Here is a 9921-nt window from a genome sequence, read left to right on the forward strand (position 1 = left end):
TGTATACCGTTCTCTGTTTTCACTGTAGAACCAGGAGAGAGGGACAGTGTACGCCCACAGAACAGGGGCAAAATGCCTTGCCATGGCAACAGCAACTAGCCTGTTACCAGACCTGTTTGTGACAGGAATCAGCTATACAGCGCACACATGCTTGGAACCAGGCTAAACAACCACAGCAACAGTCTGGAACTTTCTCTGGTTCTCTGAACCACATAGGTGGCTGCTGATTATAAAAACACATCTCTATAAGAGAATGTTGGGATGTCACTAAAGTCTACTAGAGAACACATTGAGTTAAACTCCTCTCTCATTTCTCTCTGCTCTGTAAGTGACTTATAGTCTATTCTACTGGTTTTGTGTTGGAGGTCAGGTGAACCAAAGCTTTGTGCCTTTGTGTGTGTCAGCAGGATGGAAATGTGTGTGTGTCCATGTGGAAAGTAGGTCATGACTGGAATAGGAGGTAGGCTCTATTCACTGAGGATGGGCTGGGTTAGATTCTACCTGCTCATGTGTCAGTCAGTCATTCAGTCTAGCCTGCCTGGGCTCTATAGGGTTGCCCCTGACAACCCTGGAACTGACAGACAGACAGAGGCTCAGCGGGGAGCATTTCTACAAGTGAATAACTCTCGAATGATTTTTTCCCCCTCACAGACTAGTAATGTGTGAATGTTTATTGGGCATGTGCCTGTTCTGTGGACTGTGGTGTAATGAGTCTTGTTTACAGATCTAAGGTCAGAGTAAACAGCCTCTCTTTTCTCCACCACTTCAGCCCCTGTTGTTGCTTGAACTGCACCTTGATTGGCCATCCTACAGATTGGCCTTTGAGTCGTGAATACTGCTACCGTGTGATAGATAGCACAGGTCAGTGGATTCTAAGGTAGCGACAACACTACGCGTTCAGTAATACAAAGCCGTTTTGTTTAACTAGAAGTATAGTTTCTGACCAATCATAACCTTTATATACTGTATACTAATTGAAAATGAACCCCCCTCCCTTTGCCCTCTCTACTGTGACAGAGGAAGTTCCATTAAAACATAATAACCATGGTGTGTTATAAACCAGGCCAGGCTTCCAACGGTCATATGTAAATTAAAAAGATGGTGGCAATTCATGAATTTTGATCCCAAATCTAAACTCTTGTTCTAGTTCCTTATTCTTATCTGCAGGCAATTTCCAGTTAATTTACCGGAGTGACCGATTTCCCTGCTGCCATATATCCACCGGCGTGAGGGTAAGACAAAATGACAGGTAGCCTAGGTTTTCTTCATTTGATTTATCATCGTCGGCTAGTTTTTCTTTCTCAGTGTTTCCTTTCGATATCGCCTCATCATATTTTTATTATGGACATCAGTAAGAGTTCATTTGCAACTGATGTGTTACTTTATCCCTCTCCCCATCTGTCTCTCACCCAGCGTAGCAATTTATAATAGATGAGTGACATTCATTTAACTATGAAAATCGGTTTTCAAAGTTAAATGTTTGAATTGCACCTTGATTGGCCTTTGAGTCGTGAATACTGCTACCGTGTGATAGATAGCACAGGTCAGTGGATTCTAAGGTAGCGAAAACACTACGCGTTCAGTAATACAAAGCCGTTTTGTTTACCTTGAAGTATAGTTTCTGACCAATCATAACCTTTATATACAGTATACTAATTGAAAATAAATGAACCCCCCAAAAAATCCTACTCTGTGCCAAACCCCTCTCAGCATATCCAGGCGAGTCAACACTCTGCATCCATCTCCTCAGCTCCAGATTTATCATAGTCACCACACACCAGTCTACCATACTAGCTAATACATACAGTATGACTCCACCAGCATCCCTAGTACTAAGCTGAAACATCTTTATCCCCCCATGTAATACATACTCCTGCTGCATTACATATTTACCCAATGTGTTTCAAGTCACAGATCTGTCTGCACCTCCATGCGGAATTAGAGGTGAGGAACCTGGGGTTAAATGTATGCTGTTAACCCTCCATCCTCCCTCTCCCTCCCTCTCCCTGCCACAGCGTACACACACCAACTCAAAAAGAAACACACACACACACATACACCACAACCCCAACAGCATCCCTGCCTCACTGTCCAGCGTAAACACACACACACGCACACACACTCACACTCACAGACTGGAGCGCCGCACTGCCTGACCTGCATGCAAAGCAGGCTGCGCTCTCTCCTTTCCTCTCCTTCCTACACCCCTCCTCCACCCCCCCCCCCTCTCATTCCGTCATTCTCTCACTCAGTCAGTCTCTCTCGCTCTATTCCTCAATCTCTCACTATTATTCACATGTACCCACACACCTGTACACATACACATACATACATACACTCTACCAGAATGCCTGCCTTACACCAGCCAAACATATGGAGCCTGTCCCACAACAACCACAACAAACATAGACCAGCCCTGCCCCAGACCTAAACACACTCTTCCCTCACTAAACACCCCCCGTTCTCCCCCTGCTCTCACCTCCTGTCCTCTCTCCTCTCCAGTCACACCAGGCTGTCCCTTCCCTCCGTCAGGTGCAGAGGATCCTCATACCGCTTTGTCACTCTCCCTCCCTCTGGCTCTCTCTTTCTCCCTCCCTCCCCTCTCTCTCTCCGGCACATGCGGCGGAAACTCTTTTATTTAATTCATTACAACACCAGGCGATTAACTCCTTCGCAGATGGGTGGCTGTCTCCCTCCCGCTGGTGCTGGCTAATTGACTAGCAGGCTGGTTGACTGGTTCCTCTGCTGCTCCCCTCTTTCTCTCTCTGTCTGTCCCCCTCCTCCCCCTGTCCATGTTTCACCCAGACGATCGCATGCACAACCAGTAGATGACAAGGAATTCCAGACTTTGCTGCTCTCTCCCCTGTGCCCTGATGACGATATCCTGGCGACTTAGGATTTGTAACCGTGTCTCTCACTCTCTCACTCTCTCTCTCTCTCTCTCTCTCTCTCTCTCACTCTCTCTCTCTCTCACTCTCTCTCACTCTCTCTCTCTCTCTCTCTCTCTCTCTCTCTCTCTCACTCTCTCACTCTCTCTCTCACTCTCTCTCTCTCTCACTCTCTCTCACTCTCTCTCTCTCTCTCTCTCTCTCTCACTCTCTCTCCTCTCTCTCTCTCTCTTGTTCTATCCCTCCCTCTCTCTCTCTCTCTCTCTCTCGTTCTATCCCTCCCTCTCTCTCTCACTCTCTCTCACTCTCTCTCTCTCTCACTCTCTCTCTCTCTCTCTCTCTCTCTCTCTCTCTCTCGTTCTATCCCTCCCTCTCTCTCTCACTCTCTCTCACTCTCTCTCTCTCTCACTCTCTCTCTCTCACTCTCTCTCACTCTCTCTCTCTCTTGTTCTATCCCTCCTCTCTCTCTCTCTCTCTCTCTTGTTTTATCCCTCTCTCTCTCTCTCTCTCTCTCTCTCTCTCGTTCTATCCCTCCCTCTCTCCAGCCTGACCTTTGCAATGTGATATCATCTCTTTCCATATTAGGGAGAGGTTGCTGTGGCAACCATGGACTCCACCTTTCTCTCACCTACCCTCCCTTTTTCTCTCTCTCTCCCTCCCATTCTCCCAATGCTCTTGTGATTACTTTGGCTTTGCCTCTTTATGCACACAGAGAGAGAGAGAGAGAGAGAGAGAGAGAGAGAGAGAGAGAGAGAGAGAGAGAGAGAGAGAGAGAGAGCATTCCCATGTTGCTGCGTAGGTGAGAGTGTATTGTGTGTCAGCTTCATGCTCCAGTGGGGCCGCCCTGCCCCTCTATGAGGAGGTCTACAGGCTGGGTGACTAAACTTTGACTAAACTCAACTAAACATACACACTGGGCTGTGACAGCCTGATAAACACTGCTAACAAGGTGATGCTGGGCCATCAGACAAATCTCTCTCTCTCTCTCTCTCTCTGTGTGTGTGTGTGTGTGTGTGTGTGTGTGTGTATGCCAATACACTATATTCATGTAAGTACCCATAGGTAGTGTTTACCTGTTCGCGCGCGGCTCGCTCTCTGTCAGGCTGCCTCATGCTGCCATGGGAGGGTGAGGGCGAGGGGGGGTTGTGGTGCTGATGCCCGGGGTGCTGCAGCTGGGGCGGGTACTTGTTCTTCAGGTGGTCCATGAAGGCGTCCCTCTTGCGCTCCATGTCCACCTTGTGCAGGTTGGTAAGGGCCTCCAGGCTCTGGGCTGCGATGACCGTGTGGCGGTGCTCCGAGGTGTGCACCAGACCCACGTTGGAGAAACGCCGCGTCCCGTTCCCCAGCGTCCGGTACTCCCGCGGGTACTCCAGGTCATCCGTCGAGATCATGTGACCGCCACCACGCTCTGAGGGATCTGAGATGGACGGAAGGAAGGATAGAGGGAGGGTGGGGGTAGCAGGTCAGGTGGAAAGTGGATCGCCACACACAGGACAGGCAGGCAGAGACAGATGTGGAGATGAATGCACACAAACATCCAGAGACACAGACAGAGGCAGTCAGACACACAGACGTCCACAGAGAGATGAACACAGAGGAGAGGAAAGTGATAAAGGAGACAGAGAGACAGAGAGAAGGAACGAGAGAGAGAGAAAGAGTGGGATGGGATGTTAGACTCATTGTCACCAAGACGGAACAAAACCGAACAGAACAGAACAGAACGGAAGAGAGAAAAGCGTCTCCCTGCAGGATTATTGATCTCAACTTTAGAGGGGGGGATGCTCCTGCAATAGATCAAAGAAAAGAATGGAGCAGAATTTTCTCTGTAGGATATTCCATTTCTCTGCTCCTATTTGTCATCTGAAGTGCCTTTCATTGCTTTCTGAAGACACAGAGAAAGAAAAATTACCTCTACAAAATTGGGGAGGCAGCTGCACCACTCCCTGGGGGGGGAGTCGGTGACACACAAAATGGGTGACAGTGGGGATCAATGAGCTTAAAGCATGAGAACAACAGGGGTGCCATTCGCCCACTCAGTTACCTTGTTTTGGATAACAGGCCCCAGCGTTGGCTAAAGAAGAAACATGTCCAAGGTTAATCTGTGTGTGCACAGACCATACACAAACACACACACACCTTTGACACAGTCCCACTCTCCATGTACCACCTGTGTAATGGATTATGAATGAAATACGTACAGTTGAAGTCGGAAGTTTACACACACTTAGGTTGGAGTCATTAGAGCTTGTTTTTCAACCACTCTACAAATTTCTTGTTAACAATCTATAGTTTTGGCAACTCGGTTAGGACATCTACTTTGTGCAAGACACATTTCCAGCAAATGTTTACAGACAGATTATTTCACTTATAATTCACTGTATCACAATTCCAGTGGGTCAGAAGTTTACATACACTAAGTTGACTGTGCCTTTAAACAGCTTCGAAAATTCCAGGAAATTATGTCATGGCTTTAGAAGCTTTGATAGGCTAATTGACATAATTTGAGTCAATTGGAGGTGTACCTGTGGATGTATTTCAAAGCCTACCTTCAAACTCAGTGTCTCTCTGCTTGACATCATGGGAAAATCAAAAGAAATCAGACCTCAGAAAATAAATTGTAGACCTCCACAAGTCTGGTTCATCCTTGGGAGCAATTTCAAATGCCTGAAGGTGCCATGTTTATCTGTACAAACAATAGTATGCAAGTATAAACACCATGGGACCACATAGCCATCATACAGCTCAGGAAGGAGACGCGTTCTGTCTCCTAGAGATGAACGATTTTGGAAAAGTGAAATTGCTTATCAATCCCAGAACAACAGCAAAGGACCTTGTGAAGATGCTGGAGGAAACAGGTCCAAAAGTATCTATATCCACAGTAAAACGAGTCCTATATCGACATAAGCTGAAAGGCCGCTCAGCAAGGAAGAAGCCACTGCTCCAAAACCCCCATAAAAAGCCAGACTATGGTTTGCAACTGCACATGGGCACAAAGATTGTACTTTTTGGAGAAATGTCCTCTGATATGATGAAACACAATAGAACTGTTTGGCCATAATGACCATTGTTATGTTTGGAGGGAAAAGGGGGAGGCTTGTAGGGGTCGAAAGAACACCATCCCAACCGTGAAGCACGGGGTGTGGCAGCATCATGTTGTGGGGGTGTTTTGCAGGAGGGATTGGTGCACTTCACAATATAGATGGCATCATGAGGTAGGAAAATTATGTGGATATATTGAAGCAACATCTCAAGACATCAGTCAGGAATTTAGAGCTTGGTCGCATATGGGTCTTCCTAATGAAAATGACCCACGCATACTTCAAAGTTGTGGCAAAATGGCTTAAGGACAACAAAGTCAAGGTATTGGAGGGTCGTCACAGAGCCCTGACCTCAATCCCATAGAAAATGTGTGGGCAGAACTGAAAAAGCATGTGCGAGCAAGGAGGCCTACAGACCTGACTCAGTTACACCAGCTCCGACAGGAGGAATGAGCAATAATTCACCCAACTTATTGTGGGAGGCTTGTGGAAGGCTACCTGAAACGCTTGACCCAACTGGGAATGTGATGAAAGAAATAAGCTGAAAATAAACATTCTCTGACATTTCACATTCTTAAAATAAAATGGTGATCCAACTGACCTAACTAAGACAGGGAATTTTTACTAGCATTAAATGTCAGGAATTGTGAAAACTGAGTTTAAATGTATTTGGCTAAGGTGTATGTAAACTACCGACTTACTGTATGTGTCTGTATTTATAAGAGTTTGTTATAAATCCTGATGGTTTGATATTAACGTTATATTCCACTAGCAGCAGGCTAATATATGGTATAATACATCATCCATCATTACCCAGATGGTCTCAGATACCCAAACACTTTTATATACAACAGTTGTCAGGATCTAATTAGAATCATTCAATTCAAAGCAGGTACAAAAATAAATAATTCAAAAGCAGTTAGGGGAAAAAACATTGATTAAACTGAAGGCACAGAAGAAGAAAAACTGTGAAAAGTAGTCAGGCTTAATTGGGCTGAATGAAGTGGAGCATCTGCACATTAAAGCCTCACCAGGGTCATTTGATGTAGCTGAGCTGAGGGAGGGATGAAGGGAGCAGAGCAGCGTGGGGCTCCTCAAGGTAGAGTGTATCAAATCAACTGATAATTACCACATAGAGCTTGGGGGGAGAGAGAGAAAGAGAGAGAGAGAGAGAGGGAGGGAGGGAGGGAGGGGGCCGCCAAGGCTGTATACGACAGGTAGGGCCACCTGAGGATCAGAGGCCACACAACCACTTGAGAGAAGAGACAAGAGAGAGGAAGGGGGAGGGGAGAAAGGGAGGGAGGCCGGGCTATGGGCTGTTCAGGTGTTAATATGACTAGGTGATCCCATGTCATCAAGCAGACAAACTGTACAACTCCCTCTCCTCTCCTGAATCAACCGTTTCACAACCATAACCACACCCCTCTCTCTTCACCTGATCATTTCAGGTACCACGGTACCACAGCACACTGATTCTAATGATCTCTTTAAATACTCGTCCCCTTCCATAGCGCTGTGTTAGGGAGCACCGATAGACTGGGGCAGGGGTGAGGCTAAATGGACTGACTACTTGGGTAACAGGATTAGTATTGAGCACTCTGGCGGAGATAGTTACTACAGTACATACTGCTGGATGTGTCCATTTAGCCCCCCAGATCTGTGGTGTACACTTCATTAGATGGATGCTTATTGTGTCCTGGCCCTGACTAAGGGGCCCCATATGCATTATAATGGCTGGTCAGGCGGGGCCCCCTAGAGAAGCATAATGATGTGCCTGCGCATCAGCCACAGTCAGCCACATTAACAGGCTGATTAGCCAGGGCCCTGAACAACCAAATGAGCTGAATATACATCAATATAATCACCATCACTCAGACACTCAATCGTTCACTCACTCATCACACATCCACTAGAGTTTAGGAATCTATTATTTTGGGAGAGATACAACTGTTATAGCTTTCGTAATGGTCAAGGATGAAATGGCTTGGTTTATAATCCATTTGAAGGTCTGCAAGGCATTCAATACAAACCATACTAGAGATCTACTAACTAGTCGTTCAGTTACCTGGCTATCTACTAGAGATCTACTAACTAGTCGTTCAGTTACCTGGCTATCTACTAGAGATCTACTAACTAGTCGTTCAGTTACCTGGCTATCTACTAGAGATCTACTAACTAGTCATTCAGTTTACATGGCTATCTACTAGAGATCTACTAACTAGTCATTCAGTTTACATGGCTATCTACTAGATATCTACTAACTAGTCATTCAGTTTACATGGCTATCTACTAGAGATCTACTAACTAGTCATTCAGTTTACATGGCTATCTACTAGAGATCTACTAACTAGTCATTCAGTTTACATGGCTATCTACTAGAGATCTACTAACTAGTCATTCAGTTACCTAGCTATCTACTAGAGATCTACTAACTAGTCATTCAGTTTACATGGCTATCTACTAGAGATCTACTAACTAGTCATTCAGTTTACATGGCTATCTACTAGAGATCTACTAACTAGTCATTCAGTTTACATGGCTATCTATTAGAGATCTACTAACTAGTCATTCAGTTTACATGGCTATCTACTAGAGATCTACTAACTAGTCATTCATTTTACATGGCTATCTACTAGAGATCTACTAACTAGTCATTCAGTTTACATGGCTATCTACTAGAGATCTACTAACTAGTCATTCAGTGATATGACTATCTACTAGAGATCTACTAACTAGTCATTCAGTTACCTGGCTATCTACTAGAGATCTACTAACTAGTCATTCAGTTACCTGGCTATCTACTAGAGATCTACTAACTAGTCATTCAGTTTACATGGCTATCTACTAGAGATCTACTAACTAGTCATTCAGTTTACATGGCTATCTACTAGAGATCTACTAACTAGTCATTCAGTTTACATGGCTATCTACTAGAGATCTACTAACTAGTCATTCAGTGATATGACTATCTACTAGATATCTACTAACTAGTCATTCAGTTACCTGGCTATCTACTAGAGATCTACTAACTAGTCATTCAGTTACCTGGCTATCTACTAGAGATCTACTAACTAGTCATTCAGTTTACATGGCTATCTACTAGAGATCTACTAACTAGTCATTCAGTTTACATGGCTATCTACTAGAGATCTACTAACTAGTCATTCAGTTTACATGGCTATCTATTAGAGATCTACTAACTAGTCATTCAGTTTACATGGCTATCTACTAGAGATCTACTAACTAGTCGTTCAGTTACCTGGTTATCTACTAGAGATCTACTAACTAGTCATTCAGTTACCTGGCTATCTACTAGAGATCTACTAACTAGTCATTCAGTTTACATGGATATCTACTAGAGATCTACTAACTAGTCATTCAGTTACCTGGCTATCTACTAGAGATCTACTAACTCGTCATTCAGTTTACATGGCTATCTACCAGAGATCTACTAACTAGTCATTCAGTGTTGCAGGAATTAAATTGCTCTATGTTTTAACACCCAATTAAAATGAAACACTCTGTCAATTCATAAGGATTTGCAAGACCCTTATTTTATAGTAATGGACAGAGCCCAGTCTTAAAGTCAAACAGCAGCTTTTATTCACGAGAGTACTGCTCCTTACACATTTTACCACAGGTTATAAACTGACAATGACGTCATTAGTTTCAGTACCAACCCGTGACATCTCCGCTCTAATACAAAGGCTGTATGTTTCTCACGTCGTCTTCCCTATTAAGATGATATATGACTTGAGCTTAGGACAGCTGGTGTAGATAAGCCTTCTAGCCAGTCTGGCTATGAGTTCATTCATTTCTACCATGGTACAGACAGTCATTGTTCTAATTATTGATTATATTTACACACATTATATTCAGTACTAGGATTAAAAAGAAAATCCATACATATACAGTAACATAATAGTATTCTGATTAGTCAGTCCTGATTGAAATGTATACATAATTAGTCATTATTGATAAAAAAATCCCTTAAC

General features: G+C 44.3%; 1 pseudogene; it reads right to left on the reverse strand.

The window, feature by feature from the left end:
- The window catches only part of LOC135567258 (SRC kinase signaling inhibitor 1-like), a 39243-nt pseudogene extending 34941 nt beyond the window's left edge, over positions 1-4302 (reverse strand).
- Between the last annotated feature and the right edge of the window lie 5619 nt (positions 4303-9921).

The sequence above is a fragment of the Oncorhynchus nerka genome, unplaced genomic scaffold, assembly GCF_034236695.1.
Source record: "Oncorhynchus nerka isolate Pitt River unplaced genomic scaffold, Oner_Uvic_2.0 unplaced_scaffold_2270, whole genome shotgun sequence".
In the NCBI taxonomy this organism is placed as follows: Eukaryota; Metazoa; Chordata; class Actinopteri; order Salmoniformes; family Salmonidae; genus Oncorhynchus; species Oncorhynchus nerka.